Raw genomic sequence first — 10,314 nt, forward strand, 5'->3', positions numbered from 1 at the left:
GGCCCAGGGGGGCCCGCGCGGCCCTAGCGTGTGGGGCCCCCGTGACGCCTCTGACTCCGCCCTTCCGCCTACTTAAGGTCTTCGTCGCGAAACCCCCAGTACCGAGAGCCACGATACGGAAAACCTTCCAGAGACGCCGCCGCCGCCAATCCCATCTCGGGGGATTCAGGAGATCGCCTCCGGCACCCTGCCGGAGAGGGGAATCATCTCCCGGAGGACTCTTCACCGCCATGGTCGCCTCTGGAGTGATGAGTGAGTAGTTCACCCCCGGACTATGGGTCCATAGCAGTAGCTAGATGGTCGTCTTCTCCTAATTATGCTTCATTGTCAGGTCTTGTGAGCTACCTAACATGATCAAGATCATCTATTTGTAATGCTACATGTTGTGTTTGTTGGGATCCGATGGATAGAGAATACTATGTTATGTTGATTATCAATCTATTATCTATGTGTTTTTTATGATCTTGCATGCTCTCCGTTGTTAGTAGAGGCTCTGGACAAGTTTTTGCTAGTAACTCCAAGAGGGAGTATTTATGCTCGATAGTGGGTTCATGCCTCCATTAAATTTGGGACAGTGACAGAAAGTTCTAAGGTTGTGGATGTGATGTTGCCACTAGGGATAAAACATCGATGCTATGTCTAAGGATGTGGTTATTGATTACATTACGCACCATACTTAATGCAATTGTCTGTTGTTTGCAACTTAATACTGGAAGGGGTTCGGATGATAACCTGAAGGTGGACTTTTTAGGCATAGATGCATGCTGGATAGCGGTCTATGTACTTTGTCGTAATGCCCAATTAAATCTCACTATACTCATCATATCATGTATGTGCATGGTCATGCCCTCTCTATTTGTCAATTGGACAACTGTAATTTGTTTACCCAACATACTTATTCTTATGGGAGAGACACCTCTAGTGAACTGTGGACCCCGGTCCATTCTTTTACATCGAATACAATCTACTGCAATACTTGTTCTACTGTTTTCTGCAAACTTCATCATCCACACTATACATCTAATCCTTTGTTACAGAAAGACCGGTGAGATTGACAACCTCACTGTCACGTTGGGGCAAAGTAATTTGGTTGTGTTGTGCAGGTTCCACGTTGGCGCCGGAATCCCTGGTGTTGCGCCGCACTACACTTCGCCGCCATCAACCTTCAACGTGCTTCTTGACTCCTACTGGTTCGATAAACCTTGGTTTCTAACTGAGGGAAACTTACTGCTGTACGCATCACACCTTCCACTTGGGGTTCCCAACGGTCGCGTGCTGTACGCGTGTCAAGCTAAATTTCTGGCGCCGTTGCCGAGGAGATCAAGACACGCTGCAAGGGGAGTCTCCACATCCAATCTCTTTACTTTGTTTTTGTCTTGCTTTATTTTATTTATTTTGTTTGCTGCATTATATCAAAATACAAAAAAATAGTTGCTAGCTTTATTTTATTTACTGTCTTGTTTGCACTCTATATCAAAAACACAAAAAAAATAGTTACTTGCATTTACTTTATCTAGTTTGCTTTATTTACTATTGCTAAAATGGGTACTCCTGAAAATACTAAGTTGTGTGACTTCACAACCACAAATAATAATGATTTCTTATGCACAACTATTGCTCCACCTGCTACCACAGCAGAATTCTTTGAAATTAAACCAGCTTTACTAAATCTTGTTATGAGAGAGCAATTTTCTGGTGTTAGTTCTGATGATGCTGCTGCCCATCTTAATAATTTTGTTGAATTATGTGAAATGCAAAAGTATAAAGATGTAGATGGTGACATTATAAAATTAAAATTGTTTCATTTCTCATTAAGAGGAAGAGCTAAAGATTGGTTGCTATCTCTGCCTAAGAATAGTATTGATTCATGGACTAAATGCAAGGATGCTTTTATTGGTAGATATTATCCCCCTGCTAAATTATATCTTTGAGGAGTAGCATAATGAATTTTAAACAACTGGATAATGAGCATGTTGCCCAAGCTTGGGAAAGAATGAAATCTTTGGTTACAAACTGCCCAACCCATGGACTGACTACTTGGATGATCATCCAAACCTTTTATGCAGGACTGATTTTTTCTTCGCGGAACTTATTGGATTCAGCTGCTGGAGGTACCTTTATGTCCATCACTCTAGGCGAAGCAACAAAGCTTCTTGATAATATGATGATTAATTACTCTGAATGGCACACGGAAAGAGCTCCACAAGGTAGGAAGGTAAATTCTGTCGAAGAAACCTCTTCCTTGAGTGATAAGATTGATGCTATTATGTCTATGCTTGTGAATGGTAGGACTAATGTTGATCCTAATAAAGTTCCATTAGCTTCATTGGTTGCTCAAGAAGAACATGTTGATGTAAACTTCATTAAAAATAATAATTTCAACAACAATGCTTATCGGAACAATTCTAGTAACAACTATAGGCCATATCCTTATAATAATGGTAACGGTTATGGTAATTCTTATGGGAATTCTTACAACAATAATAGGAACACACCCCCTGCACTTGAAGCTATGCTTAAAGAATTTATTAGTACACAAACTGCTTTTAACAAATCTGTTGAAGAAAAGCTTGGAAAAATTGATATACTTGCTTCTAAAGTCGATAGTCTTGCTGCTGATGTTGATCTTTTGAAATCGAAAGTTATGCCTAATGAAAATAATAATAAAATTGTTACTACAGCAAACGCCATCCAAGTTAGAATTAATGAGAATATAAGATTGATGGCCGAATTGCATGCTAGGTGGGAGAGAGAAGAAAATGTTAAAGAAGATAATATAGCTAAAGTTTGGACTATTACCACCACTAGTAATGCTAATGCTTCACATGTTGCTGCACCTCTTACTATTAATGGTAAAATAATTGGTGTTGGCAATGTTTCCACTTCTAATGCAAAGCCTGCAAAACTGCCGGAAACTGCTAAAACTGCTGAAACTGCCTGTGATAAAACTGCTGAATTTTTTTCCAACATTGGGGATAATGATCCCATTGCTTTAGATTATAATGGTTTAGATTTTGATGATTGCCACATCTCTGAAGTTATAAAGTTCTTACAAAAACTTGCTAAGAGTCCTAATGCTAGTGCTATAAATTTGGCTTTCACAAAACATATTACAAATGCTCTCATAAAAGCTAGAGAAGAGAAACTAAATCGCGAAGCTTCTATTCCTAGGAAGCTAGAGGATGGTTGGGAGCCCATCATTAAGATGAAGGTCAATGACTTTGATTGTAATGCTTTATGTGATCTTGGTGCAAGTATTTCTGTTATGCCTAGGAAAATCTATAATATGCTTGACTTGCCACCATTGAAAAATTGTTATTTGGATGTTAATCTTGCTGATAACTCTACAAAGAAACCTTTGGGGAGAGTTGATAATGTTCGCATTACCGTTAACAATAACCTTGTCCCCGTTGATTTTGTCGTCTTGGATATTGAATGCAATGCATCTTGTCCCATTATATTGGGAAGACCTTTTCTTCGAACTGTTGGTGCTATTATTGATATGAAGGAAGGTAATATTAAATATCAATTTCCTCTCAAGAAAGGTATGGAACACTTCCCTAGAAAGAGAATGAAGTTACCTTTTGATTCTATCATTAGAACAAATTATGATGTTGATGCTTCGTCTCTTGATAATACTTGATACACACTTTCTGCGCCTAGCTGAAAGGCGTTAAAGAAAAGCGCTTATGGGAGACAACCCATGATTTTACTACTGCACTTTTATTTTATATTTGAGTCTTGGAAGTTGTTACTACTGTAGCAACCTCTCCTTGTCTTAGTTTTGTTGCATTGTTGTGCCAAGTAAAGTCGTTGATAGTAAGGTTCATACTAGATTTGGATTACTGCGCAGAAACAGATTTCTTTGCTGTCACGAATTTGGGCCTAATTCTCTGTAGGTAACTCAGAAAATTATGCCAATTTACGTGAGTGATCCTGAGATATGTACGCAACTTTCATTCAATTTGAGCATTTTTCATTTGAGCAAGTCTGGTGCCTCTTAGAAATTCATCTTTACGAACTGTTCTGTTTTGACAGATTCTGCCTTTTATTTCGCATTGCCTGTTTTGCTATGCTTGATGGATTTTTCGATTCCATTAACTTTCAGTAGCTTTGTGCAATGTCCAGAAGTGTTAAGAATGATTATGTCACCTCTGAACATGTGAATTTTGATTGTGCACTAACCCTCTAATGAGTTGTTTTGAGTTTGGTGTGGAGGAAGTTTTCAAGGATCAAGAGAGGGAGATGATACAATATGATCAAGGAGAGTGAAAGCTTTAAGCTTGGGGATGCCCCGGTGGTTCACCCCTGCATATTTCAAGAAGACTCAAGCATCTAAGCTTGGGGATGCCCAAGGCATCCCCTTCTTCATCAACAACATTATCAGGTTCCTCTAGTGAAACTATATTTTTATTTCATCACATCTTATGTACCTTGCTTGGAGCGTCAGTTTGTTTTTGTTTTTGTTTTATTTGAATAAAATGGATCCTAGCATTCATTGTGTGGGAGAGAGACACGCTCCGCTGTTGCATATGGACAAATATGTCCTTAGGCTTTACTCATAGTATTCATGGCGAAGGTTGAATCTTCTTCATTAAATTGTTATATGGTTGGAAACGGGAAATGCTACATGTAGTAATTCGAATAATGTCTTGGATAATTTCATACTTGGCAATTGTTGTGCTCATGTTTAAGCTCTTGCATCATATACTTTGCACCTATTAATGAAGAAATACATAGAGCTTGCTAAAATTTGGTTTGCATAATTGGTCTCTCTAAGGTCTAGATAATTTTTAGTAAGGGTTGAACAACAAGGAAGACGGTGTAGAGTCTTATAATGTTTACAATATGTCTTTTATGTGAGTTTTGCTGCACCGGTTCATCCTTGTGTTTGTTTCAAATAACCTTGCTAGCCTAAACCTTGTATCGAGAGGGAATACTTCTCATGCATCCAAAATCCTTGAGCCAACCACTATGCCATTTGTGTCCACCATACCTACCTACTACATGGTATTTCTCCGCCATTCCAAAGTAAATTGCTTGAGTGCTACCTTTAAAATTTCTATTCTTCATCTTTGCAATATATAGCTCATGGGACAAATAGCCTAAAAACTATTGTGGTATTGAATATGTACTTATGCACTTTATCTCTTATTAAGTTGCTTGTTGTGCGATAACCATGTTCCTGGGGACGCCAACAACTACTCTTTGTTGAATATCATGTGAGTTGCTATGCATGTCCGTCTTGTCTGAAGTAAGGGTGATTTACCACTAGTTGAATGGTTAGAGCATGCATACTGTTAGAGAAGAACATTGGGCCGCTAACTAAAGCCATGAATCATGGTGGAAGTTTCAGTTTTGGACAAATATCCTCAATCTCATATGAGAAAATTAATTGTTGCTAAATGCTTATGCATTAAAGAGGAGTCCATTATCTGTTGTCTATGTTGTCCCGGTATGGATGTCTAAGTTGAGAATAATCAAAAACGAGAAATCCAATGCGAGCTTTCTCCTTAGACCTTTGTACATGCGGCATAGAGGTACCCCTTTGTGACACTTGTGTGGTTAAAACATATGTATTGCGATGATAATCCAGGTAATCCAAGCTAATTAGGACAAGGTGCGGGCACTATTAGTATACTATGCATGAGGCTTGCAACTTGTAGGATATAATTTACATGATACATATGCTTTATTACTACCGTTGACAAAATTGTTTCTTGTTTTCAAAACCAAAGCTCTAGCACAAATATAGCAATCAATGCATCCCTCTGTGAAGGGCCTTTCTTTTACTTTTATGTTGAGTCAGTTCACCTATCTCTCTCCACCTCAAGAAGCAAACACTTGTGTGAACTGTGTATTGATTCCTACATACTTGCATATTGCACTTGTTATATTACTTTGCATTGACAATATCCATGAGATATACATGTTATGAGTTGAAAGCAACCACTGAAACTTAATCTTCCTTTGTGTTGCTTCGATACCTCTACTTTGAATTATTGCTTTATGAGTTAACTCTTATGCAAGACTTATTGATGCTTGTCTTGAAAGTACTATTCATGAAAAGTCTTTGCTTTATGATTCAGTTGTTTACTCATGTCATTTACCATTGCTTTGATCGCCGCATTCATTACATGTGCTTACAATAGTATGATCAAGGTTATGATGGCATGTCACTCCAGAAATTATCTTTGTTATCGTTTACCTACTCGGGACGAGCAGGAACTAAGCTTGGGGATGCTGATACGTCTCCGACGTATCGATAATTTCTTATGTTCCATGCCACTTTATTGATGATACCTACATGTTTTATGCATACTTTATGTCATATTTATGCATCTTCCGGCACTAACCTATTAACGAGATGCCGAAGAGCCAGTTGCTATTTTCTGTTGTTTTTGGTTTCAGAAATCCTAGTAAGGAAATATTCTCGGAATTGGACGAAATCAACGCCCAGGGGCCTATTTTCACACGAAGCTTCCCGAAGTCCGAGGGAGAGACGAAGTGGGGCCACGGGGCGCCGCCACACTAGGGCGGCGCGGCCCAGGGGGGCCCGTGCGGCCCTAGCGTGTGGGGCCCCTGTGACGCCTCTCACTCCGCCCTTCCGCCTACTTAAGGTCTTCGTCGCGAAACCCCCAATACCGAGAGCCACGATACGGAAAACCTACCATAGACGCCGCCGCCGCCAATCCCATCTCGGGGGATTCAGGAGATCTCCTCCGGCACCCTGCCGGAGAGGGGAATCATCTCCCGGAGGACTCTTCACCGCCATGGTCGCCTCCGGAGTGATGAGTGAGTAGTTCACCCCTGGACTATGGGTCCATAGCAGTAGCTAGATGCTCGTCTTCTCCTAATTGTGCTTCATTGTCGGGTCTTGTGAGCTGCCTAACATGATCAAGATCATCTATCTGTAATGCTACATGTTGTGTTTGTTGGGATCCGATGGATAGAGAATACTATGTTATGTTGATTATCAATCTATTATCTATGTGTTGTTTATGATCTTGCATGCTCTCCGTTGTTAGTACAGGCTCTGGCCAAGTTTTTGCTAGTAACTCCAAGAGGGAGTATTTATGCTCGATAGTGGGTTCATGCCTCCATTAAATCTGGGACAGTGATAGAAAGTTCTAAGGTTGTGGATGTGCTGTTGCCACTAGGGATAAAACATCGATGCTATGTCTAAGGATGTAGTTATTGATTACATTACGCACCATACTTAATGCAATTGTCTGTTGTTTGCAACTTAATACTGGAAGGGGTTCGGATGATAACCTGAAGGTGGACTTTTTAGGCATTGATGCATGCTGGATAGCGGTCTATGTACTTTGTCGTAATGCCCAATTAAATCTCACTATACTCATCATATCATGTATGTGCATGGTCATGCCCTCTCTATTTGTCAATTGCCCAACTGTAATTTGTTCACCCAACATATTTATTCTTATGGGAGAGACACCTCTAGTGAACTGTGGACCCCGGTCCATTCTTTTACATCGAATACAATCTACTGCAATACTTGTTCTACTGTTTTCTGCAAACTTCATCATCCACACTATACATATAATCCTTTGTTACAACAAGACCGGTGAGATTGACAACCTCACTGTCACATTGGGGCAAAGTAATTTGGATATTGAATGCAATGCATCTTGTCCCATTATATTGGGAAGACCTTTTCTTCGAACTGTTGGTGCTATTATTGATATGAAGGAAGGTAATATTAAATATCAATTTCCTCTCAAGAAAGGTATGGAACACTTCCCTAGAAAGAGAATGAAGTTACCTTTTGATTCTATCATTAGAACAAATTATGATGTTGATGCTTCGTCTCTTGATAATACTTGATACACACTTTCTGCGCCTAGCTGAAAGGCGTTAAAGAAAAGCGCTTATGGGAGACAACCCATGATTTTACTACTGCACTTTTATTTTATATTTGAGTCTTGGAAGTTGTTACTACTGTAGCAACCTCTCCTTGTCTTAGTTTTGTTGCATTGTTGTGCCAAGTAAAGTCGTTGATAGTAAGGTTCATACTAGATTTGGATTACTGCGCAGAAACAGATTTCTTTGCTGTCACGAATTTGGGCCTAATTCTCTGTAGGTAACTCAGAAAATTATGCCAATTTACGTGAGTGATCCTGAGATATGTACGCAACTTTCATTCAATTTGAGCATTTTTCATTTGAGCAAGTCTGGTGCCTCTTAGAAATTCATCTTTACGAACTGTTCTGTTTTGACAGATTCTGCCTTTTATTTCGCATTGCCTGTTTTGCTATGCTTGATGGATTTTTCGATTCCATTAACTTTCAGTAGCTTTGTGCAATGTCCAGAAGTGTTAAGAATGATTATGTCACCTCTGAACATGTGAATTTTGATTGTGCACTAACCCTCTAATGAGTTGTTTTGAGTTTGGTGTGGAGGAAGTTTTCAAGGATCAAGAGAGGGAGATGATACAATATGATCAAGGAGAGTGAAAGCTTTAAGCTTGGGGATGCCCCGGTGGTTCACCCCTGCATATTTCAAGAAGACTCAAGCATCTAAGCTTGGGGATGCCCAAGGCATCCCCTTCTTCATCAACAACATTATCAGGTTCCTCTAGTGAAACTATATTTTTATTTCATCACATCTTATGTACCTTGCTTGGAGCGTCAGTTTGTTTTTGTTTTTGTTTTATTTGAATAAAATGGATCCTAGCATTCATTGTGTGGGAGAGAGACACGCTCCGCTGTTGCATATGGACAAATATGTCCTTAGGCTTTACTCATAGTATTCATGGCGAAGGTTGAATCTTCTTCATTAAATTGTTATATGGTTGGAAACGGGAAATGCTACATGTAGTAATTCGAATAATGTCTTGGATAATTTCATACTTGGCAATTGTTGTGCTCATGTTTAAGCTCTTGCATCATATACTTTGCACCTATTAATGAAGAAATACATAGAGCTTGCTAAAATTTGGTTTGCATAATTGGTCTCTCTAAGGTCTAGATAATTTTTAGTAAGGGTTGAACAACAAGGAAGACGGTGTAGAGTCTTATAATGTTTACAATATGTCTTTTATGTGAGTTTTGCTGCACCGGTTCATCCTTGTGTTTGTTTCAAATAACCTTGCTAGCCTAAACCTTGTATCGAGAGGGAATACTTCTCATGCATCCAAAATCCTTGAGCCAACCACTATGCCATTTGTGTCCACCATACCTACCTACTACATGGTATTTCTCCGCCATTCCAAAGTAAATTGCTTGAGTGCTACCTTTAAAATTTCTATTCTTCATCTTTGCAATATATAGCTCATGGGACAAATAGCCTAAAAACTATTGTGGTATTGAATATGTACTTATGCACTTTATCTCTTATTAAGTTGCTTGTTGTGCGATAACCATGTTCCTGGGGACGCCAACAACTACTCTTTGTTGAATATCATGTGAGTTGCTATGCATGTCCGTCTTGTCTGAAGTAAGGGTGATTTACCACTAGTTGAATGGTTAGAGCATGCATACTGTTAGAGAAGAACATTGGGCCGCTAACTAAAGCCATGAATCATGGTGGAAGTTTCAGTTTTGGACAAATATCCTCAATCTCATATGAGAAAATTAATTGTTGCTAAATGCTTATGCATTAAAGAGGAGTCCATTATCTGTTGTCTATGTTGTCCCGGTATGGATGTCTAAGTTGAGAATAATCAAAAACGAGAAATCCAATGCGAGCTTTCTCCTTAGACCTTTGTACATGCGGCATAGAGGTACCCCTTTGTGACACTTGTGTGGTTAAAACATATGTATTGCGATGATAATCCAGGTAATCCAAGCTAATTAGGACAAGGTGCGGGCACTATTAGTATACTATGCATGAGGCTTGCAACTTGTAGGATATAATTTACATGATACATATGCTTTATTACTACCGTTGACAAAATTGTTTCTTGTTTTCAAAACCAAAGCTCTAGCACAAATATAGCAATCAATGCATCCCTCTGTGAAGGGCCTTTCTTTTACTTTTATGTTGAGTCAGTTCACCTATCTCTCTCCACCTCAAGAAGCAAACACTTGTGTGAACTGTGTATTGATTCCTACATACTTGCATATTGCACTTGTTATATTACTTTGCATTGACAATATCCATGAGATATACATGTTATGAGTTGAAAGCAACCACTGAAACTTAATCTTCCTTTGTGTTGCTTCGATACCTCTACTTTGAATTATTGCTTTATGAGTTAACTCTTATGCAAGACTTATTGATGCTTGTCTTGAAAGTACTATTCATGAAAAGTCTTTGCTTTATGATTCAGTTGTTTACTCATGTCATTTA

The sequence above is a fragment of the Lolium perenne genome, chromosome 2 (assembly GCF_019359855.2).
Source record: "Lolium perenne isolate Kyuss_39 chromosome 2, Kyuss_2.0, whole genome shotgun sequence".
Classification (NCBI taxonomy): Eukaryota; Viridiplantae; Streptophyta; class Magnoliopsida; order Poales; family Poaceae; genus Lolium; species Lolium perenne.